We start from the raw sequence: 25,484 nt of genomic DNA, 5'->3' as shown, positions 1-25,484 counted from the left end.
CCTAGCCCCGCCCCGCCCCTCCCCTAGCCCCGCCCCGCCCCTCCCCTAGCCCCGCCCCCGGTCCCAGCCCCTCGCGCGCGTCCCGACCCCGAGCTCGCTTCACGCCGTGGTTGTTTCTCACCTGGTGCTCTTCTTCTGGGTAAATTTTACCCAATCTTTCGCCCATCACCTTCAACGAATACAATGAGAGCAAGGGGAGGGGAGAAAGGGTGAGGAAAACGAAAGCACACACCTCCTAAGAACACGCCTCCTGCTCTCTCTGGACCCCGCCTCCGAAGGGAAGCAACCGGGCAGCAGGGATGGTTGACGCGTCAAGCGCCATCTTTCACGTGGGCGGAAGAAGTTGCTCCTTAATTTTCGTTGCCTCGTGGGACACCGTAGGTACGTTTTGGAGTTTTCGATTTGAGGTTACGTGAACGCGCGAGGCCTGTGGAAGGGGGAGGGCCAAACTTGCTCCATCCCTTTGTTCCCTGACTTGCTTCGTGAAAATGTTGAGTAAGGTGTTAGCCGAGACAGTACTGTTTTTAGTGGGGAAGGCTGCCGGCCCCGAGAAAGCCGAGTTGGTAGTTGTGAATGATTTTGTTTGTGCTTGGTAGGTAGCGGGCGCCCAACAAGTGTATGTTGAATTAATGGATTTATTTTTTTCCTTATGACACAATTAAGTGGGCTGTGACTCCACCCCAAGTCTGGTTAGGTAATTTCCTTTTTCCACAATACGTAGTCAACACAAGTTTGTCTTCTTTACATGCAAAAATTTTCTTACGCTTGATTTTTACACTTTTAAACATCACGTTTGCTAGTTGCACAATGTGGACGAGTTGGGATTTTTTAAACTTTGATAATGTACTTTACCATTCTATTTGATGTGCTGTATGGTTTATTTTTCAACTTCGAATTAATTAGCCTTTCGGTCTGCAAGTGTATATATTCATGCTACAGATAAATGGCACTTAGCATTTTTCATATTAAAAATCATACAGCGCATCTTTCTCACTGAGGAAGAAAAGGAAGAATAAATACACAAATGACTTCCTCAAACCTCTACCCTTTGCAGAATTAGACCCCTTACCCAGTCAGTGCTGTATAGCTTATAGCACCAAATAACTACCATTTATCTAGTTCCTTTTGCGTGTCTGGTAAGGTGCTCCTTGGTCTAGGTAAAGAATTGTGCTTAATTCTCCTAACATGTTTAGGGTATAGATGTCGTCCTCCAGTTTTGTGTAGTTTCAGAGCCCACTGAGACCTGAGCACATTAGGCTGGTATTAAATTGATGACAGGTTTCTCAGGTAACACCTATAGGGGATAATACCAACAAATCCAGTTTAGAGTAAAATTGAGACTCGGATTAAGTGCTTGGGAAAGGATAATATATTGTGTCAGAAACAGTTTTTCATACTTCAAAATTTTGCCTATATACAAAATAATTTCCCTAGTCTCCAACAGGTTTTGGGTTTTGTGCAATATCAACTTTATTTTTTTAAAGATTTTATTTATTTATTTAACAGAGAGAGCGAGAGAGGGAACACAAGCAAGGGGAGTGTGAGAGGGAGAAGCAGGCTTCCTGCCGAGCAGGGAGCTCGATGCGGGGCTCGATCCCAGGACCCTGGGATCACAACCTGAGCCAAAGGCAGATGCTTAACAGCTGAGCCACCTAGGCGCCTTGTACAGTATCAACTTTAGAACAACTGTGCTTTCTAAATTCTGCATGACCATAAGAAATAAGATATATAATTAAAGTGGCCCTGTACACATGATGTTTTGTGGCTAGTGGATGTGAATTTTTCCCCCACAAGTAATCAATTATTTAGGCATTGTGTAGCAGTAGCTTGTATGTCTTTCAGTGGATCAGAGCAAAAAAAATCAATTGGGAAAAAGTAATTATGACTTAGTACTGTGATCCATAGTACTTATATGATATAACATTTTACATTTGAAGGTGTGATGTAGGACAGATACCCCTTCCTCGGAACCAAAGAGAAAATGGTACTAAATACATAGTAATGTGATCTATATTAGCAGCACCAAAGGTTGGCTTGGGAGGGCTTTAACCCTTATCTCCTCCTCTAAACTCTGTCAATCAGCCCAAACAAACCACCCCAAATAACTTGCCATGTAGTGAAAATAGAAATTTTGCTATTGAAATATTTCTTCAAGCAAGATTCCTAGTCCTCCATTTCCAACCAGAATCCCAAGACTCTCTTTAGAATTTTTTGAGCTATCCACCTATCCACATATTAATGAACAATCATACAAAAAGTAACTACAACTAGGGGAGCAGTGAATAGTTAAGAGGTTGGGCTCTGGAATCAGAACTAATATAAGTATTGTCTTTGCCTTTGATTAGTTGTGAGACTTCGGGTAACATGTGACTTCTTTTGCCTCAGTTTCCTTAGCTACAAAGTGGCAACCAGAACAATTTCCTATGGGGTTGTTGTGAGGCTGAGCTGAGATCAAGTAAGCTAAGGATTTAGAATAATACCCCATTCAAAAATGGTGGCTCTAATCTCAATTTAGTAACCGTGCAAAAATAACAGAAGACATAACAGACATAACAAACATCAGATAAATCTCTTAAACTGTGTACATACTTATAATTCTGATAAATAGAATACCAGAACCCAGGGAACATTATTGGTACATAACAAATGTCAGTTATTGTTAGGAAACCTTCTCCCCATTCACTCTTTATTAATGTGTTTCAGAAATGTCTTCTGTGCTGCTTTGGAGCTGGAGTTGAGGTCTTGTTGATTACCTCCCATTTACCAGGATTACAGCAAATTAGATTTAACTGTGACTGGCATGCGAACTATCTGAGGTCGGACATGGATGAGGAATATTGCTATATAAACCACAGTGAGTTTAATTTCTCTTACGTAATGAGATTTTATGTGGTTGCCTTAATCATTGGAGACTTATCAATATGCACTTTATGGTACATTACCTTTTGGTTGGAAGATGAATGAGCCAACACCCAATCGAGGTACTTGCAGTGGAATCTTGGTTATTGGATGTATTTTTTTTTTTTATTTTTTTATTTTTTTTATTTATTTATGTGACAGAGAGACAGCCAGCGAGAGAGGGAACACAGCAGGGGGAGTGGGAGAGGAAGAAGCAGGCTCATAGCGGAGGAGCCCGATGTGGGACTCGATCCCAGCACGCCGGGATCACGCCCTGAGCCGAAGGCAGACGCTTTAACGACTGCGCTACCCAGGCGCCCCAAGGTTATTGGATGTATTAAGTTAGTTCTGTGAGCCAGTGTGATATAAATGGTTTAGAAAGCTCTTGTGGGTCCATGTCTGTTCTAATGATGGATAATGTAAGCAACACTCCTGTGAGGGAACATTAGGATCTCATGTATATTTTCAGGTTCTTCTGGGACTCACCATTCTATAAACAATAAGCTTCTCAATGAGGGGAATCGCATCCTTCACCAGGTATTAACCTCTGTTTCTTCCTCCATGCTGGTGCTCTGTACCTCACAAGCAACAGTTGTGAATTCTAAGGCCCAAAATAAAGAGTCCCAAGGGAGAAGAAATTACTAGCTAATTGCAGCATCATAAGAATGCACGAGAAAGAGAACAAGTAGGAAGACAAGCCTACCAATTTTTTAAATCTTAGACAAGATCTTTAGCCAGTTTCTTATAGGGGAAGACAGATTTTGAAGTTACATCTTGATAAGTTTGTCGTAATTTGATGGAATTTAGATGCAGTGGGTAGTACAGAGTGATAGTTTTGGTGCTGTCCTCTTATAATGCATGAGTGACAGTGGACCAGTGGCACAAGAGCAGCAGCATTCAACCACAGTGACTCCTATAGCCATACACCTTCCAGGCCCGTTTCACAACGTCTCCTGGTGCCCGTCTGCCTGTGGTTACCCCCACTGGCAGCTCTCAGCATTTTCTCGTTTATACTTGTACTTGACTACACTCACTAGTATGTTGCTTTTAAAAGTATTTTCTCTAGCTATTTCATGTGTGACTCCTGCCTCTACCCAGGGCGGTGTGCTTACAATTTCATCTCCTGACTCCTTTGTCTTTGGCACATACCAGGTGATTAGCACATGCCAGCTGGCTGATTGAAACTTTACTCCAACGACTCTGCATTGTTGACCTTCGAGCCAGGCCCCTGTCTTTCGAGGGCTTCTTTTGAAAATAGCTTTTGACTTTATGAGTCAGAATCACTGTGTTAAAGGTTCAGGGTCACTTTGATTTAAAGTGGGTGAGGAGCTCATGTCTTTTTGTCATCAGTGTCATCTTTCCTACCCCCTTCTCCACACTATTTCTTTAACCCAAAAAAGAAATAGAAAACCATAAGAGTCCTTGGGGCAGTCTCAGGTCACCCAGTTTTAAAATGTTTGACATCTGGTGTTTTTTTTTTTTTTTTTTTTAATTATTGAAATAGAGTTGACATACAACGTTAAATTAGTTTTAGGAGCATAACATAGTGATTCGACATTCTGTATAGTACTCGTTATTGACCACAATAAGTGTAGTCACCATCTGTCACCACACGGTTATTACAGTATTATTGACTATATTCCCTATGCTGTATTTTTCATCTCTGTGCCTTATTTGTTTTATAGCTGGAAATTTGTACCTCTTAATCTGACATCTGTGGGCTTTTGACATCTACTCTTTTTCTGCTTCAAAATTATCTTGACAAAACTGACCTTTCTTTTCCATGTGACTAAGGACCGACTGGCCTCTACCAAGAATAAGCTTTCTGAGATTTTCATTGGAGTTGCATTGAATTTATAAGCCAATTTATTGTTTTTCCATTTATAAGGATGGCATATCTCTCTACTTACAACTTCTCATATTTTTTAAATTAGGTTTTATAATTTTTAAAAAAGATTTTATTTATTTATTTGACACAGAGAGAGAAAGAGAGAGGGAGAGAGCAAACACAAGCAGGGGGAACAGCAGGCAGGGGAGAAGCAGGCTCCCTACTGAGCAAGGAGCCCCATGTGGGCCCGATCCTGGGATCATGACCTAAGCCAAAGGGAGCTGCTCAATGGGCTGAGCCATCCAGGCACCCCTTAGGTTTTATAATTTTTGTGGAAAAGACACTTCTCATATTTTTTGAGATTTTCCCCAAGTTATATTTTAATTGTATTGCTATTAAAAATTGTTTCTTCGAAAATGACATTTAAAATTATTTGTTGCTAGTGTTTAGTGTCACTAGTTTTGTATGTTCATCTTGTGTTTGACAGCCTTGCTATCTGTTCTTATTGGTTGTAAATAATTAAAAACAACAAAGAAATAAGCTCAAAACAAAAAGGTACTAATCATTTAGCTCTCATTTACAACTTTCAGTAGCTGCCTATTTCCCAGAGTTTGCAGGGTCCTTACTGACTAAAGCCTCTCCACAATCTGGCTTGAGCTGAATTTTCAAGGCCTCATTCTTTCTGCCCTTTCCACTAATTTCTTACAGGTCTATGAATGTTTACTGCTTTGTGACCACTCAGCTAGTTCTCTCGGCCTGGAAAGCCCTTACCCCTCCAATTTTGTGTGAGGAAATTTTTTTTTTTTTTTTTTTTTAAAGATTTTATTTATTTGACAGAGAGCCAGTGAGAGAGGGAACACAAGCAGGGGGAGTGGGAGAGGAAGAAGCAGGCTCATAGCGGAAGAGCCCGATGTGGGGCTCGATCCCATAACGCCGGGATCACGCCCGGAGCTGAAGGCAGACGCTTAACGACTGAGCCATCCAGGCGCCCCTGTGTGAGGAAATTTTACTAACTGCAGCCACATGCTGCCTCCTCCAGGGAGTCTCCTTGGGTTTCCCTGGTTGGAATCAGTGTGCCATTCTGCTGTGTACTCTTGACCTCCACCCCTCTGCTATTAATATAAAAATCAAACTGTTTATAATTACATTTTACAATTTTAGGGTAAATAATCATCATGTAATATTGAAATTAGAATCTATTTGTATACTTATGATGAGGTTGTGGAATATAGGTGAGGTTCAGTGGGATGGAGTCCGGAGTCATGACCAAGAAGGAATTCTTGAGATGTCTTTGGTGCAAAATGTCAGCTGCTGCCCTGGGGCTGTGAGGGGTGGCTGATTATATACTATGGGGATGGGAGAGTTAAGGAAAAAAGGAGGTTTCAAAAGGATTTTCATTTTTTTTTTTTTTTTTAAAGATTTTATTTATTTGACAGAGATAGAGACAGGCAGCGAGAGAGGGAACACAAGCAGGGGGAGTGGGAGAGGAAGAAGCAGGCTCCCAGCGGAGGAGCCTGATGTGGGGCTCGATCCCAGAACACCGGGGATCACGCCCTGAGCCGAAGGCAGATGCTTAACCGCTGTGCCACCCAGGCGCCCCTGGATTTTCATATGTTAAAGACAACTCACAGGATACCAGAGGCCTTGCCATTGTCAAGTTAAGTTGTTTGTTCCTTAGGTAGGCATCAACATGAAGATAGTTGGGAACTTTCTGGAGGAACATTACATATCCCACCCAGAAGTGGGGGTGGGGAGAGGTTGCAGGGTGTCAGCTTGTGTTTTGTCCTCAGCTTGCCTTCTGTTCCCTCATCACTTATGGTGAGCACTGAGTAATGTATAGAATTATTGAGTGACTATATTGTACACCTGAAACTATCATAACACTGTATATTAACTACACTGGGATTAAAATAAAAGACTTAGTAATAAAGAAATTAGAAACTATTAGAAATGGTGGCAACGACATGATGTACTGTTTAAAGGGACCAGGTTTGGAGTCAGGCCAAGCTTAGATTTGAATCCTGGCTCAGCTACTTTGTATTCTTGGGCAATTTACTTAACATCTTTGAGCTTCAATTTCCTCCTCTTGAAAATGGGATTGCTTTGAGGATTAAATGATAATGCATATTAAATGTTTACCCTGATACCTGCCCATGGTAATTGCTCATTAGGGTTAGCCACTATTATCACGTGGTAGATGCTTGGTCGGTGTTTGTTGAATAAATGTAATCCTAATGCCTAGTTTACAGATGAAGAAGAGATTGAGAGGGCAATAACAAGCTTTCTCAAGGTCATACCTTTAGTTTGGGGCAGATCCGTAACACCTTTGTATGCTAGCAACCAGGTGAGAACTCTTTCCCCTTTATCAACATAAAGTAAATATAGTCTGTGTCCTCACTAGATTAAAAGCTTCCCAAGGCCCTCATCTTACTCACCTGTGTGCCCTACTTCTTGGCATAATGCCTTGCTTATGTTAGAGTCTCAGTAAATGTTGAGTGCAATTTAAGAGGGTTCCCATCAGAATCAAGAATAAATTAAGAAAATTCTTTCAGTTGGTGCATAGATTTGACTTTGCAGAAATTTGCTAAGCTCCAAAGTGGCGCATGATCAAGGGAGATCCTGATAAGGAAAAGCTTAATTTGAATATTATCGTGTTTGTAGGTGACAAAAATAACAAGCCACTTAAGCATCAAGATTTCTAGATAGAGTAAACATTTCATATACTTCCAAAGGAAGAGGATAAGGAATTCAGACACATTATTTTTAACCTGCAGTTTTACCCATGGCATTAATTATGAGCTTAAATTTGATTATGAAAGATAAAAAAGTATTGCCTTTATAGAAGTAATGGAATTTGATGAGTTGCTAATCATGAAGGTTAATTATTTCTTTGTGAGAGCAAGCAATTGAGGCACAGGTAGTTAATTCTGTTTTCAAAAATACAAGGAGGGATGGATTATCATGTCATTGTTTTTCATCTGAAAATACATAGAGAGATATTCATCTTTTTAGTAGCTTGCTTGGGAAATTACAGAATGTCTTTTTTTCCATAATTAAGATTTTGCACCTTTTCATATAAATTATAAAGCTATAGCCATGCACAAATAAATTAGTGTAGAACAATAAACTAGACAGATAGATGAGAGGTAAGTTATTACTATCAAATCATAGTATTAGTTCTCTGAAAATTTATTTTCCTCTTCAGAAATGACTTCTTATTTGCTTGCCCGTATTCCATGTGCAGGGATATAAAAGAGACATAGTGCTCACATCTCAAGACTATCACTTGCTTTTACCAAATCATGCTTTAAGAAAGAATGAAAATATTGCATGGGAAATGACATAAAGATCTCATTCTAAAGCACTTTTTCCACTAATGAACTATACATTATAAGCCAGGAGATGTGTACATTTCTTTTCCGAACGTTGGGAAAAAAGAAAAGAAAAACAAGTGGTCCCTTTGATGAATAGCAAATACCTAATACCCTTCCGGCGTTGCTACATGAAGATCCAATTATCTCCCACATTTCTTAACTGTGTTTACAAACTGCTTGTGTATTCAAGTTAAATTAAAAGAAAGAAAAATCCAAATGAAGAAAAAAAGAAAGAACAAAGTAAAGTTGAAGTCCCGATCATTTTCATGCCCACATATTGTCATGCTGGGAAAAAAATGTGGTAAAAAGTAGAGTTCAAATTCATACTTGCTCTAGGGCAGCTTGTGTACTGTCCAGCTCGGTCTGCCAAGTGCTTGTTAAAATTAATTATCATTCAGCAGCTTTCTCTCTCTAAGTAGAACTCCCAAAAAATATGCTTGGAGTGGAGAAATGCAAATTGGTTTATGAGGTAATTTTATACTCTAGGGACAGATTTTTTTTTTTCCATTTCACATTACTTCCTGTTGGAAAAGGTTCATTATTATTTATATAGCAGAACAAGCCCCAAAGCCAATTCATTTCCAACCTCATTGTCACTTTCTGCATTCTGAACACCACTAAATTCCCAAATGAGTAGGCTAATTCTTTCCTCAGAGAGCCATAAAACTTGCTTGGGGTGTTACTAACTTAGGTGACAGCAGTTTATTCAAAATAAGTCTTATTCTCCAGGAATGTGTTCAAAGACCTCATTTCTCTGTGGCCTTAAATTCTGGTGGGAGAAAAGTAGTCTTGTCTCTTGCTTATCACTCCTGAATTGTTTCTTTGATCACCTTGGACATATAATAATGGGAGCTGCTGAAATACTTCAGGGTGCATGCTTAGAAGACAATTGTTCTACTTACTTTGCATATAAGATGCACTTCTGAAAATATTTTTCAAGTGAATTTGGTTAACTAGATGACTAAATAGTACATTTAATGTGATATGTTGTCATATTTCTATTTTGCGGTTAATCAAAATATTGTTACCTAATTAATTTCAGTGCAAACCTAATCAGGCCTTGTTTAGAACCAAACAGCAAAAACAACAAAACATTATTTACTCCCCTCCCTACCCCACCCCTATACCCTGACTCCAAACTAATGTAAGGAGGGTGATTCTTCTGGAGTGACTCGTTTAAGTGCTGTGAGATGAGTCCTGTGAGATGAGTTTGTCTTGTCTGCAGGATTCCGAGGCTAGCAGTAGAACCAGTAGGTTGAAGATAGATTTTCCATCTCAACATAAGAACTTCCTGAAAGAGTTGCACCAAGATGACAGTGGTAGAGATTTCCCCTCCTGGGAAGCATTCAGGGGCGAGCTAAGCTGTGTCAAAGTGGCCATTCAGGTAATAGATGGACAGTACAATCCTGAGAGTCTTGACAAATTACTCCTTCTAGGTTGTGTTCCCTCTTTAATTGCTGCGGCTGGAAGAGCATTTACAAAGTGAAACCCCTTTGTAAATGTAGGACAGGAACAGAAACTTAAAATTCCTCTCTTGATTCTGGTCAACCCATGCAGAGAAAACGTCCGTGAAAGCTGCCAAAGAGAAGAACTTCTTGAGATGATGAAAAATTTTAAATTGCCGAGGAATAAAATGAAGAAGTGAGACTTTTTAAATTGTGAATTTCAATCCAGCTCTTAATTCCGTGTACCAATTCTGTTTTGAGGAAGGACTAAGATGACAGGAAGAACTAATTTTGCAGTGTTCTTCATTTTTTGAAAATTGAGTAGAAATGATGGGGCATGTCCTTCTTACCTCCTCACACCCCCCACCCCCACTTCTGAAAAATCAGTATAATCACGACGGTTCTGAAAAAAGCTTTTTCTACAGAAGAACTTTTGTGAGAAAGATTTAATTTATATGATACCCAAGACACATTTCAAGTTCTACTTCCTTGGAAGCCTTTCTGGACCGGTTCGGCCAATGGGATTTTCCCTGGTCTGGTCTAGAACATTTTTCCTTTGGTATTTACTTAGCACTGTTCTACACTGTTGATAGTTATCTTTTTATGCATATGTGTTTTGTCTCACCTAAGATCATATTCTTGGTAGGCCCTGAGGGAAAGCAGTACAAAATCAGAGATGGGACCCTTATTCCAATGTAACTTATAAACCATGAGTTCTCTTCCTTCCCCACCTCCCACCAGTGAGTGCAGAGCATCATGTCTAGCACATAGATGCTTATAAATACTCATTGTGGCTGGTTTGAAAGGGTTACTATAGTGCTGAACACCAGGCTTTCTACATAGCAGGTAATCAATAAATAAATCAAAGTTAATTTAATGGATAGATAACACATTAACATGTTAAAAAATCCAAATGATATTAAAATTAATACACTGGCAAGTCTAGCTCTACCCTAGTCCTCATCCACTATATTCCTCCTGCCCTTTGTAGGATACCACTTTCTTCTGTTTATTTTTTGTGTCTATCTGGTATCTCTTTATGAAAATGCAGGAAAATATAATTATGTATCCATATTACCTTCCTTTCTGTGATAAGATTCTCATACTCTGTGGCCAGTTTTGTACTTTTTTCATTCAACCATCTGTTTTCCTTCTGTGTCAGTGTGTAGAGGCCTTCCTCGTTCTTTTGTAAGAGCTGCAGAACATTCCATTCTGTGGCTGAACTGTAACGTTTAGGTGGACATGGGAATTGCTTCCAGGTTGATGCTATTACAAACTATTTTGTAATGAGTAACATGTGATTTTCTGAGTGCACAGGTATATCCTTAAGATAAATTCCCAGAAGTAGGATGCTAGAATAAATCCGATTATAATTTTAAAATATATTCCCAAATTTCCCTCCATAGGTATTATTTCACTCCCCCTGGTAGGGAATGAAGAGCCCATAATTCCTACAAATTTGCCAACCAGATGTTTAATCAAACCTGGATGTTCGAAGATGTGATAGGTGAAATATTGTAACTTAGTGTAGTATGTTGTTGCTGTGCTTTTATTGTGATCACACTTGAAATCTTTTCATATGTTTCAGGATCATTTGCATTTCCTTTTTCCGCCTGTTTTATATTTTGGCCATTTTTTTTCTACTGGATTTTTGGTCTGTGTGGGTTTTTTTTGTTTTGTTTTGTTTTGTTCTGTTTTCCAGCAACTTAACTGCATCCTGTAGAGATTAGCCCTTTGTTTATAGAATGAGTTGTAATTAATTTCCTAGTATTTTATTTGTTTTTTGATTTTGTCACATAGTTTTTTGTTTCTTTTTTTTAGTATTATTTTTGTGTAGCCGTATTGGTTGATATTTCTGTTTGTTTTATGACACCTAAATTGTGAGTCATAATTGGAAAGGCCTTCCCTACTCTAAGGTTATAAAAAGTTCTCTGTATTTCTTATAATTCTTTCATGTTTTGTTTTAAATGTTTGATTTATGCGGAGTTTATCCTGGTATATAGTGTGAATTCGGGATCGAACTTCCATCTTTTATTCCTTAGAAAGTCACCCAGTAGTTATTCTTTGAAGGGGAGCCAGTTTTGCCACCCGAAAATATGCCACTTTGGCGTATGGATTATCTTGAGCTAAAGTCAGTCAAGACCTGGCAGACTTCAGAAAAACTTTGACCTCTCCCTCAGCTTTCTAAAAGAATTTAGATAGGGGATCTGGCCCAGAAAGAGAGCTATTACCAGTGATAGGTTTTTATCTGGGTAGTTTATCTATATGGCAGGGCAAACATCTAATTACCAAACATCTGCTCTTCTTATTGTCCTCTTATTTACCCTTCTCCCTTTTGAAGTCCCAGGCCCCTGTCTGATTTCTCAGCTCAGGTCGGCATATAAGCCTTAACTGCCGGATTTGCCCTTGAGTCTCATATCTGTGTGGCTCCTGTACATACGAAATTAAATTTGTATTTCTCCTGTTAATCTGTCTTATGTCAATTTAATTATTAGATCAGCCAAAGAACCTAGAGGGAAGAAGGGAAAATTTTTCTATCCCTAAACCTTAAATATGGATTAATTGTAAATGGCCGTTAATAGCCAACCCAGTAGATTGATTTGGTTAATCCAGAGAAACAGCTGATCACATCAGCAACAACAGGACCAAACCAATGAGCAAACACAAGAGTAACAAAAACCAAATTAACAGATTCTTTGAGTTTATCCTTAACCTGTATTTGATCTTCATGAAATGGTTTAAAAAGAGTTCGGTTACACCTTGGTCATAACTGTGATACGCCTGGCACTGTGCTAGGTGCTTCACAGGTGTTACCTCTTATCTGGTCAGTCCAAGTCAGGTGGATTTTATTAGCCTCATTAGACCCGTGAGAAATTGAGCCTCAGAGAAGTGAAGCAATTTTCTCAGGGCCCATTACTAAAGAGTGTTGGAGTGGAGTTTTGATCTAGGTATAAGGTTATAAAGTCAAAGGTCTTTATATTTTCGGAAGACAGTGAACTCCATTGTGTGAGATATATGTAAGGGAAGTAAGGACACCTGATAAGGAAATGATGTATTTGTTAGACACATGCAAAACCACAGTCTGCCTTGCTTCTGCTTACCAATGCTTTTGCATTTGTGTAGTTCAATTGTAAAACCAAAAATGACTGTATACAGGGTGTACTGCAGTGCCTTGTAAAAATTACTTTCCTAATGCAGAAGGGTAAAGAGCAAAGGCATTTAAGCTTGTCACATATCTTTTTGGCTTTCTGCTGATTTTTAGGTAAGATTACTTGACTATGAAGCCATCATTAAAAACTGAAGATCTAGTCTATACAAAAGTGAAATAATTTTTCCATCACCAGGAGTGAGTAGTCCAAGTCACGCATTGACTGACTTGAGGATGAATATAAAAAGTAAAATAATGTTTATGACCAGATAACTTGCTAGTTTCTTGACATAAAAAGGGCCCAAATGCCTAGCTTTGTGTCTCAGTTTTAGTGTTTTATTAGATTCTTTCTTTGATAGTTGAATTGTTCATGTATTTCCATAATGCATTATGTTTTAACATAAACCTAAAATAAAAATGCATATTTTCAAAATTATCTGTTAATCCCTGAAGTCTCTGGGGCCTGTCCATTAGGCTATGTTAGGCCAGGTGTTGGGGCACCTGTGGCAGTGAACACACAGGAAGATCCGGGGCTCACTATCAAATCTATGATAAGCTGTCCATGACTGTGTTGCCTAGGCCAGGAGGTGAAGGCACAACTGGGGAGACTAAGGTCTTAGCCAGGCTGAATGGGAGGGGCATTCAGTGAGCAATCCGATCAAGTAGCCAAGGGAACAAAAATAGAATCTCGAGTGTGAGGTACAGACACTGCTCACCAAGAAGCAGGCAGATTATTTCAAATGTTTTAGGAAGTTAGATCTGAGAACAGTTCACTTTAGGAGAGTCTAGTCTATGGGTGCAAAGACAGGCACTTCTTCTCGAAGTTGCCTTTTGTATATGTGTGCCTGTAAAGTGTACATTAATAGTATTTTGCAACTTGCTGTTTTCCATGCAACATTGTGTTTTTAAGATATATCAGGTTAATGTTACATATTGTTTGGGGGTAGATAGAAAGAAAGTAAAAGAAAAATAATGCATGGCCCAGATGCACACCAACTTTGAGAGGCAGGGGGATAGGGATACAGAGATCGGGAGAAAAGTTTTAAGTCTGCGTAAGTGGTTGTATTATTCTCTGTGCTTTTCCATGTATTTGAAATATTTTATATCTTTCTTAATTTTTACTGTGAATTGTGGTAAAATATCCATAACAAAATTTACCACTGTTAAGTGTATAGTACAGTATCATTAAGTCTATTCACATTGTTGTACTTCCAATCTCCAGGATCTTTTTGTCTTGCAGAACTGCAACTCTGTACCCATTAAACCACAACTTCCCACTTCCTGTTCTTCCCAGCCCTGGCAAGCACCATTCTACTTTCTGTATTTATTAATTTCATTACTCTAGATACCACTTGCAGTATTTGTCTTTTTATGACTGGCTTATTTTACTTAGCGTCATGTCTTCAAGGTTCATGTATGTTGTAGCATGTAGAATTTCTTTCCTTTTGAAGACTGAGAAGTACTCCATTGTATGTATAAACCACATTTTGTGTATCCATTTGTTCATTGATGGACACTTGTGTTGTTTCCACCTTAGAGCTACCGTGAATAATGCTGCTGTTAACATGGCTGTACAAATATCTCTTTGAGACCCTGCTTTTAACTCTCCTGGGTATATACCAGAAGTGGAATTGCTGGATCATATGGTAATTCTGTTTTCAAATTTTTTTTTTTTTTTTTTGAGGAATTGCTGAACTGTTTTCTACCATGACTGCTTCATGTACATTCCTACTAATAGTGGACAAAGGTTCCAGATTCTCTGTATTTTTGCCAATACTTGTTATATTCTGGTTTTGTTTGTTTGTTTCTTTTGGTGGGGGATAGTAGCTATTCTGATGGATGTGAGGTGTTATCTCATTGTTTGCATTTGCATTTCCCTGCTGATTATGTATTTTTCTGAAAAGATTCTGGTTGTGAATACAGGGAAGGGAGATGAGTTGGGACTGGGGCAGTGTTGAGGCCGGGGTGGGAAAGACATGGGCACAGTCGAGCAGGGAGAGAGGAGAGAAAAAGGCTGAACCCTTCCAGGTACCCAGAAGATGCAGAGGTTTCTGTGAGTGATAAGGACCCGAGTGAGTTGAATGAGCAAAGAAATGAGACAGAGACTGGAGGTATTGCCTGAGATAAGTAGGAATGATTCAGATACAGGAAAGGCAAAGCAAGCACCATAATTCCTCGTAATTAGTTATATTTTCAGTAAAACTGAGTTGAAAGACATTACTTGGTAACTGCCAGTAATAGTTAGGCTCCTTTCACCAGTCAGAAAGCAGGTATCATATACTTTAGCGTGTTTGAATCTATCAGACTTCTAGAATGATTCATTCAGTGAAATAGTTTAGACATAAAAAAAAGTTCAATGTGTATCTTGTCTGTCAGAGGGGTCTGTGCATGAGGAGAGTTGGGGCAACGACTTATCTCTGGTATAGTATGTCTCTTGCAATCCCCTGGGGAGATATTCTACAATTTGCCCAGAGAAAAAATAAAGCCTAGAATTTACCAAAGGATGAGTATTTTTCAATCAGTAGGGGATTGCATGCTTCCTGATGAGCAGTGTCTCTAAGGGTGTATTTGGGAGTTGTTTTAGTTTCCTAGGGCTGCTGTGTAACACATTACCACAAACTGGATGACTTACCGTAACATGACTTTATTTTCTCACAGTTCTGGAGGCCAGAAGCCCAGAATCAAGGTGTTGGCAGGGCTGTACTCTCTCTGAAGGCCCTAGGGGACAGTTTTTTCTTGCCTCTTCCAGCTTTGGGTTGCTGTTGGGATTCCTTGGCTTCCTTGGCTCCTGGCCACATGATTCCAACCTCTGCCCCTACAATCTCACATTACTTTCTTTGTTTGTCTTTAGGACATCTGTCAAAGAATTTAGGGTCCACTTGCATAATATGGGATAACCTCATTTTAAGATCCTTAATTTAATTATGTCTGCAAAGACCCTTTTTTCAAATAGAGTGACATTCATAGCTTCTAGAGATTTGAACATGGATGTACCTTTTGTGGGGGCATTATTCAAGTGCAAAGCCTTCGTGAGGAATACCAGCCCTTACCCTCTGACCTGAATCTACCCTGGGAGTGGGAAGAGATATTGGGGACTCCATGCTTTCATTTGCTTTTTAACAGGCACCACCCAGAGTCAGTGATGGAGCAAGCAAAGTTGGCATGTAAGTCAATTTAATGTCCCCCACATATTGTTGGTCATAGAATTTCAGACAAATGTTCTGAGTGCTCATTTTCGACTGGTTCCCAGGGACATAGTCCTCTTTTTTCATCCTTTTCTCATCACCTCTGTCCAAAACTGTACCCATTCATGGAGTCCTGCCTGTTTGGTGCTGGGGGCAGGAAGAGGGTAGTACTTACTGAGTCTCTCTCAGTCTTCAGTAACCTGGATAACCTGAGATAGAAGAATCCAGCATCCGTACCCTAAAACTATCCTGTTGGAACCTGCTTACTGAAAGAGGTCATTTTCACTTGTGGGTGTCTTCTGAACAGTATAATTCCAGGACCAGTTATGTGTGTTAGGACAGCAAGTCTACAATTTTACAGAAACTATTTTACTTCAATAGAAACGTCTTTATACCAACACAAGATTGATATTTCTGATTTTCATGTTTAGTGCTCTTCTTTGAGATTGACCAGAAATTGTTATTTCTATAGAGATATATTCTATTCTGATAATGCTAGAGAACAGATAATGACTTGGGAGAACATCAAGATTAATGCTTCTAGGGTCAACATTTACCATGTAGTCAATGTAATATTAAAGCCCCTAGTGCAGCTTACATGCAGGCAGAATAAATCCCCCTTCTTTTTTTTGGTCAACAAATAATATATTACAGGAAATCCCGTATCTGTTGCATTTATTTTGTAAACTTCTTTTTCATTCGAGGATCATAGCACATATACAGAAGAATGCACGATTCAGGTGCACAGCTCAGTGAATTATCACAAAGTAAACACACCTGTGTAATCACCAGCCAGGTCGGGAAAAAGCACATTGTCTGCCTTCCGGCCCCTTCTCTATCACTGCCCCTTCCCTTCTCACCAAAAGTGGTAGCCACTGTTTTGATTATTAACAAAATGAGTTTTGCCTGCATTGGAATTTGATGTTGCATATGTTCTTTAAGCTTTTTTTAATCAAAGCATCTGGAAACCATTCCTTTCATGACATCCCATCTCAGAGGCAGCATAATTGTTTCTTTGTAGGTAAGTCTTTGTTGGGAAGATGAATAGCTACCCTATAAATCATTATCATAAAAACTTATTTGTAATTCACGTGAGAAGCCAGCATGAAGAGTAACATCATGACCTTGTGATCTAACAGATGTACACAAATGGAATTATTAAAAATAAAGATAAATGAGCCCTGGAATTCTCAGTTTATGAATTATCTGGTTTTCTTTGCTCTAGACTTTCTCTCTTGATAGTAAGGTGACTCTAACCTTTGGGACACAGTAGCATTCTTTTGATGAGTTTGCTTTTTTCTTTCTACCACTTGGTCTCTTGTTCGAATCCATTTTCCCTAACAACATGTTTCAGTGTCTAATGGTTTAAAAAAGAAATGACTTCAAAGCCAATAATATGTAGAGAGGTTTATATTTGGTGACATACTTCTAAAATTATGACTGATCCAGGTTCCCACTAAAACATGTGAGTGTTGTATTTACCCAATTCCAAGAGGGAAATCAGGTGGGAGATGCAATGAAGAAGGAAAAAGAAAGACCACACTGAGTGTACAGTCAGGTGTCAGGTACAATCTAATTTCAGAAATGTTGAAATGTGTGTGTCGGGGGGCGGAAAGTGGATCTTAGAATTCAGGAGCCATATTATTGCCATTTGCTAATGATCTCCGTAGGTGATATTAGCTAGGGGTGATGTGGTGATGTTAGAGTTTTCTCTAAAAATAAAAAAGTAGAGAAAAATCAGAAAGTCACTCTGGAAATTTATATTGCTGTCCATCAGCTATTATTGGAGGTCAGAACAGGTTACCCTTTAGAGCTAATGGGGACATTTGTGCGTCGTGTCATTTCAGGAGTTCTACAGAAACTGTACTTGCCGCCAAAGCATTTGTCCCATGCTACCTTAAAACACCTTTTGGGTCAGTCTTTGAGTACTGGTTATATAAGATACCTGGAAAAGGAAACCAGTTCCTGGGTTTCCCCCCTCGCTTTCCCTTAGTTCATCTGCATGCCTTAATCATATATGTTAGCCAGTTGTAGCTATTACAAGCACAGATCCTGACTTTACGGGAACACGGTGCAAAACAGACCCCTCTGTACTTCCTGACTGCAAGCTCAGTTTACTGAGAATAGAAAACTCCTTGCAGGCCTGTGAGTGCTTTATTAATGTACAGGGAGTTTCCCAAGAGTATAGAAGAGAAAGCCCAATGGGCCAGTAAACTCCTTCTTTACCCTGTATGTCCAACTTTGAGTACTGCCTCTTTTGTGTGAGGTTTTAGAAGTGATCAATAAAAATCACTATTTCAAACTGTTTCACTTTGACTTTCTAGTAAATGGATGTATTTAACAGTACCATTTGCCATATTATAAATATCTGAGATTACTTTCTTACATTTTTCTTTAAATCAGTGTTAGTTTTTGAAATGTGATTTATTTTAAAGGAAGATTTTATATCATTTCTGTAAATAGAAAACCACTATCAGTTCCCATAAATAAAAGATAAATGTTAAATAGATGCATACCTTTATTTTTAACAGACCTAGTGCGAGGGGAAGGTGGGGTAGGGGCAGAGGGAGAGGGAGAGAGAGAATCCCAAGGAGGCCCCGTGCCCACTGTGAAGCCCAGCTCAGGACTCGATCCCACCACCCTGAAACCACAACCCGAGCTAAAATCAAGAGTCAGACGCCCAACCAACTGAGCCACCCAGGTGCCTCAAATAGGTGTATACCTTTAAAACCACCTCCCACTTGGGGAAAGGGCTTAGAAGAGTAAATCTGGGACTTGGAACCAGAGGATCAGAGTTCTGATCTCTGCTCTGCTACTTGTGAGTTCTCTGGTTTGGGGTAAGTCACTTCTTTGCATCCCAGTTTCCTCCACAGAAGGAAGGGTGGTGGGTGTGGGAGGGTGTGGGGGGATGATAATAATGCCCACTGCAAAGGGTTATCATAAGGATTAGAAATGACACTTATAATATCTGGCACAATTTTAAGTGCAGGGACTCAGAAGTTGACGATTATTTTTATAATTATATCCTTGGTATTAGTATATCAAGTTGTTTATCTTTGCTGTCGTCTGAAGCTTTCCCTGCCTGCCTTCCTTTCTCTCAAATGATGTTGGATAAATCAAGTTGCAAAGGAAAGTGGTGGTTCCTTTCACTTTTAAGCCTAAAGTCAAGCAAGTGTGGCACATGGAGTTCACGTTAAATGCAAATGCCCATTCATCAGTAGTTGGTGCCTGGTTGCCTTTACCGACAATGGTTGTGATAGCGGTGCTGTGATTGAGTAATGCTGGCTGTTGGCCCCGAGCACGGAAGGCCAGCGGCTGGTAGTGCTTATTTAACATTAACTCCTGCCTCCTTTTCACCTAGCCCTCTTAGCCATCTGCCTCCTGTGAGGTGCCTCCAGTTCAGGGTGGACTTCTTCCTCAAAAGAGCTCCTCAGAGTCACTTCAAGTAAATTACACTCATTAAGTCAGTTTTCCATCCTAAAATAGTCACCTAAAATGAAGGCCCTCTCAGGCTTCTCTGATACTATCACCTCTTTCTCACTCCTGCAGAATAACTCACCTTCCAGTCCAACTAATTCTTGTGAGAGAGAAAAAGAGCTGTCAGTGTAATTGGGGCTGTTCTATCACTTTCCTTGCTCTGTGATCTATCTTAAAGTTTTAGCAGGTACAATTCCAAGGAGGCTGCGTGAAGGTGAAGTGTGTGAGGCCTGTGCTTTGGTTGGTGCTGAAGTCCCCACAGCAGCTTGCTGGATGCTCATTTACTCAGCCCTGCAAATCGTCTTGGCAATGGGAAGTACCACCAGTAGTGACATCATGGAAAATCATGGTACCTAAAAGACCTTATGATACTGCCCCTTCTTTCCAGCTCATACGCTGGAGTGAACCAGTAAACAAATCATTAAAACAGGAGCAAAACTATTCTTCTGGGGTTTAAGGCTCTGTCCTACTAGGAAAAGAATACTATGGAAGGAAACTTGATGAAAAATACTTAGTAGAACTTCACTTTTAAATGATGTTTGATGCCAACGGATTCTGAAAGCCTGACATCAACATTTCTAATATTTGTCCATTACTGCTTAATACAGTAGGTTAAGTGTGGCTTCAGGGAGCTCAGAATTGCTCACTTCCAAGGAACGAGCAGGATGGTCATTATTTCTCTTATTACTTCTCCTTTAGTATTTGTATTGCTTTTATCATCCACAGACTGCTCCTTGGTAATTTTTATTACTAACAAACCCATAACCTGATGGGCTTCTCTGGAAATAGAGGGTACTGTGAAGTCACTCAGGATATAGTTATGGTGCTGATGGGATCAATTAAAATGAATCGTAGCCCAGGGAAAGGTGCTTTGTGGAGCATCACAATGTGACAAAGACAAGTTTAAAAATAATCGCTTATTTTATGACCACATTTCACAATCTTGTTCACCCAGATATTTGTGACAGTCACATTCTGTGCCAACATAAAGACTGAGATAGAGGAAGACTGGCAAACATTATGATTTAAAGGGAATTGATGTTTATCGATGAACACTTCATCATTTCCAGGGGCTTTCAAGAAAAGACAGCTTCTTTTATAGATAACGAAAGGGGACTGTTAATTCAGATGGCATCATCTGAAAGTGTTTCTAAGCCTCCTACATACTTTACTTTCCATTTTCTTCTTCCCCTCCATGTTAGAAATCACAGCATCTCTGTGTGATAGCATTTGAAAATGACGCCTCCCCCCCCATACACAGACACAAAAACAAAAAACAAACTGACTAAAGGGCAAGGTTAATTGGATATGTGAGAATATGCTGTTATTTCATGTTGAATTGGCTATTGTGGTATTAGTTTGTAGTATTATTTGGAAATCTGAATTTAATGATGGTGTAAGAACCTTCTAATATGACGAGAGGTTTAAATTACTCACTGCTAGAGTTTTCTTTCTTTATTTCAGCTTTTATCCAAAATTTCCCTTACCCAAACCCTTTCAAAGATTGCCTTACTTCTGAAGTACTCCAAACCTCTGCCTGGCTTTAAAGACTTAATCTCTTTGTACTCCCTCTATTTTTCTCCTCCATCTTCATCAAGTTGTTCTCTGTAATCCCCCTAAACTGTATCTTCTCCTCCCTCTGTTCCCATTCTTACCTTCTCTCCCCACTTTCATCCCATCAAAACCCATTTCCCGGATTTGACATGCCTTTTATCCTCTCTGGCTCTCCAAGTTCAGCAAGACGTATTCAAGGTCCATTTCTTCCAGGGGACCCAGATTACTCCATTCTCTACTAAGCTCCCATTTGTCTGAAATACAATTTTTTTTTTTAAAAGATTTTATTTATTTATTTGACAGAGAGAGAGACAGCCAGCGAGAGAGGGAACACAAGCAGGGGGTGTAGGAGAGGAAGAAGCAGGCTCCCAGTGGAGGAGCCTGATGTGGGGCTTGATCCCAGGACCCCGGGATCATGCCCTCAGCTGAAGGCAGATGCTTAATGACTGAGCAACCCAGGTGCCCCTGAAATACAGTTTTTTAAGAAAAGATTTTATTTATTCATTTGAGAGAGAAAGAGAGAGGGCACAAGTGGAGGGGCAGAGGGAGAGGGAAAAGCAGACTCCCCACTGAGCAAGGAGCCTGATGCAGGACCCTGGGATCATGACCTGAGCCATGAAGGCAGACGCTTTTCAGACTGGGCCACCCAGGCACCCCTGAAATACAGTTTTTAAAGCCATGTTCTCTAACAGAAATAAAATACAAAGCATATATGTAATTTTATATTTTCTAGAAACAGGTAACATGAATTTTAATGATATATTTTATTTCATCTGTTATTTCCAAATTATTTTCATTTCTGCATATAGTCACTTTAAAATTATTCATGAGATATTTTAATTTTGTTCTAAGCCTTAGAAATTTAGTTTATATTTTATACTTACAAACTATCCCAATTTGGGCTAGCCACATTTCAAGTGCTCAATGTGGCAAGTGACTACTGTATAACAGTGAGAGTTTAGAGTCTGTACCACATTTTCCAGCTTTCAAACATGTACTTTCGTATTTCTTCTTTTCACCTGGATCAAATTGCAAACAACTCCTTGAAGTTGGAGGCCGTGTTTCTACTTCCTTTGTCTTCACACTTCATTCCTGAGTGTATAGTAAGCTGTTATTAATTGCCTATTGATGGATTGGTAATGGTATTCTTATTTGTGACTCCTGTTTAAGTAACGGTAATATTTACTTAAGCATACTTACTCCCACTACAACTTCCTCATGCTTGGAATTTCCTTTTTTTCCCCCATACTTACCTTATGATCCAGTGACATATTACCTCTGTTTTGTTAGATTTGAATCTTTTGGTATATGTTGGATGGGATTATAGGAAATAGATGTGCATTATTTGCAGTTCTGTTGCACTAGAGAGCAGTATTTTCACAAAATACTCGTTATTCACACAACTTGGACAAAATAGGATTTATAGATGAAATCAACAGGATAATTGCTTCCATTGCTCTTTATTACTTTCCTAACAGAGGCTGGACAAAGACTCAACAAGAGTCTCCTGATCCCGGGACCCAACTGTGAAGCAGAGGCTTTCTGATTTGATTGCATAATGGCAAAGACACAGTTTTACAAGCTGAAACCAAATCACCGGGATAGAGATAGCTTGCAAAATTGCAGGGAGGGAAAGTTGCAGGGGAAGGGAAGGAGACCTTGGAGCGAATGGGGGTAGATGGGGGAGCTGAAAGATGAGGGGGATTCCAGACTATGGCAGGGGTGCCAAAATGGAGGAAAGCAGAAGGAGAATATAAACCCCAACTATTGCACAGTTTTATGAACAATGTACTGATGTGTACTGTTTCTAGCCCTCTCATCAACTTAATTCAAGGCAAAGGTCTCAAGGATAGAATGTTAGAATTATAATTCTAGAACTGTGCCCAATAAACAAGAAGTCAAAATCCATGGTTTTTCTCATCACATAAAATTGTCATATTAAAGTTACAAATGTTATCTCCATAGAGTCTAATGTTTAATGTATCTCATGGTCTTTATTAAGAATCTGTCAATTGGTCCCTAAAAGGCCCATTTTTAAAATTTTAATTATTGTTTCTGTTTCTTACTGGTAGTATCAGTCTTGGTTCCCTGTTAGCTTTCTCCCCGTATGATAGCAAATATGTCTGCTACTGAACAGAATTGCTTCACTTGGTTTAATTTTACATTAAAAAATTTCCACATTTTAAACCTTTGGTACCTTCACATGTTAGTAGCATTTTGACAACAGGGTCTTTTAATATCACAGCCAATTCACTGAAAGCAAAAGTACAAGTCAGGACCACATTGCTTCAGATGAGGGGCTTGGGAGTTCACCATAACCAAAGTGTGAAAATTCTCTTCCAGCTTTTCCCGCTGACCTTTTTTCTCTTAGGATCTCCTCCTGCCTTGGCCAACTCTCTAATCCTGAGTACAGGCCTAGCACGTGTTCATGCCGACTTCTGAAGGGCCTGGGAAACACCCCTGTCTCAATACCACTAGCTAGCCGATGGCTGGCATTCAAAATAAAGGCAGCTTACATATTTTGTCAGTGGAAATGGAAATGTCCACAGGCGGAAGATTTTGCTTTTTAATACTTTGTATCAGTGTTTGGTAGAGTATAATTTGCAGATTGGGTTAGTCCATGATGTTTATGTTTTCTATGTTACATTTGTTTTGATTTCATTTCTTTGAAATGTAATTTTAAGGTTCTTAAAGCCAATAACAAAAAAAATTAAGACTTGTATTTTGTATATCTTTGATTTTTAAATTTCATTTTCTCATAATTTGTTTTTATTGCATTTTATGAAAGTATTGGCTTCCATGGACCCTCTGTCATAGATAGTTTGAAAAACACTAATATTATTACTTGTAGAAAGTAGGCAAGGGATGTTTTCCATATGAGAGTAGATTTTGATAGGAGATAGAAGAAAGGAAACACAGAGCTCTAGACACTGAGAGAATAAAAGAGAAAGAAAAATTGTTTCAGTGTAGAACATGGTTGCCCTCATTATTTGACCTGAGTTAGCCCCTGCATCTGTTAGCAAATCTACTACAAACTTTTACTGAATGTACAATGTATTCTGTGCTAAAGGCATTGTCCTTGGTGCTGAAAGGGATGGGGGTAGTCCTTATTTTCCTCTTGTTAAAGCTTTAGTCCAGGCTTCCCAAACTTGGCTGCTATATATCAGAATCACATGGGAAGCTTTATAAGAAGTATAGATTCCTGGGCTCCATCTGAAAACCTACCCATTCAACATCTCTGTGGATGGCATCTCTGAAGCTGTATTTTTAGAAGGTTTGGGGTGATTTTGATGTTTGGCTTGTGTTGGGTAGAACTTAGGTCTTGGTCACCCCTTGAAATGAGTTAAAGTAGAGTTAGGAAGCAATAGAATATGAAAAATGTAATAAATTCAGCAAGCATTTATTTATTACTCTACTCTTCCACGTGGTGGATACAAGCAAGTTGTTCTAATTAGATAATTAATGCTAGATGCTATAACCAGAACACTCACATCTTAGTGGCTCGGTATAAAAACTTTATTTTTTGCTCTCATAGAATCCGATGAAATGTTCTTGGTTGGGCTGGTCTCCTGGTGAGCTCTTCTCAAAACAGTGAATCAGAAATCCAGGCTCTTTTAACTTAGTACCCAACCATCCTTACTACATTCCTTCTTGAGCTGACTGTTTAGAAGTACTCACAACAATTTAATAAGATGAAAGGAGGCAGGTAAATTAGATCTTCCTGAGTATCCAGGAAGGAAAGGAAATGTTTTGGTGAATACATAGTATTCATACATACATAGCCATTCCAAGGAGTATGGTAATAGGGGCCATTTGATTTTGTATCACAAAGTACATCATCAGTACCTCTAATAATAGGTAGAAATTGTTTGCTTCCTATGGGGTCTCCAAATGCTGCTGTGGCTGTTCTACATTTTAGATATATTGAGGTCAAGGATTCTCCTCTGATCTACCTTATATTGTCTTTGATAGAGAAAAATTTCTTAATATGCAAAAGACAAGCAGTATTTTTAAAGTGAAATCAGGGAGTCTTACTCTCTAAAATCTGACTAAACCATGTAAAAAATAAAATCTCCAATCTTGAACTCATGAATTTCGCAGTATCTTTGGGAGATAAGTCATCACTCATCCTTGAAATATTAAGAGTATAGTATCGTATATAATAAAATACTAGTATAAAAGGTGGAATAGCTTAGGATCCAGGATAGCATAGAGAAGACAGAGATCTGTCTGGCTTGAAGAATCTTTGAAGATTTTACTGATTTTATGATGCCTGGTGGCAGTGCAGAAGCAAGCTAAACCTTAAATCTGTACAAAAGTAACTTATGAAAAGCTTTTCCAGATGATATCACATGTTATGCTCCCCAGTATTCTCAAAGCTCCATCCTTTCTCATTACCATTCCATTTCATCTCCTTATAACAGTGTCTTTAAGGACGTTTGGCAGGGGGATGGTAGGAATCTTTGTCTTTATATTATATTCCATGATACACAGTCGTGCCAGTGTATTCATTGGATTTGAATATCTACAGCTATTCTAGTTTTCCACGTGCCTCATATTTTAAAACCAACATTG

General features: G+C 39.2%; 1 long non-coding RNA gene across 2 annotated transcripts in view; it reads left to right on the top strand.

Moving 5' to 3' along the window:
* Positions 1-72: 72 nt before the first annotated feature.
* The window catches only part of LOC123781130 (uncharacterized), a 162,050-nt gene continuing 136,638 nt past the window's right edge, over positions 73-25,484 (top strand). The window contains exons 1-2 of one of the 2 annotated variants that reach the window (XR_006776615.2): positions 73-381; positions 2,704-2,854. This is a non-coding gene — a long non-coding RNA (uncharacterized LOC123781130). Of the gene's footprint in view, positions 382-401; positions 593-2,703; positions 2,855-25,484 lie in introns of those variants that run through there. The other variant, XR_006776616.2, reaches the window with a different exon arrangement.

The sequence above is a fragment of the Ursus americanus genome, chromosome 18 (assembly GCF_024610735.1).
Source record: "Ursus americanus isolate L20-20 chromosome 18, mUrsAme1.1.p, whole genome shotgun sequence".
NCBI classification, from domain to species: Eukaryota; Metazoa; Chordata; class Mammalia; order Carnivora; family Ursidae; genus Ursus; species Ursus americanus.
This window is presented reverse-complemented; position numbering and strand designations above follow the sequence as displayed.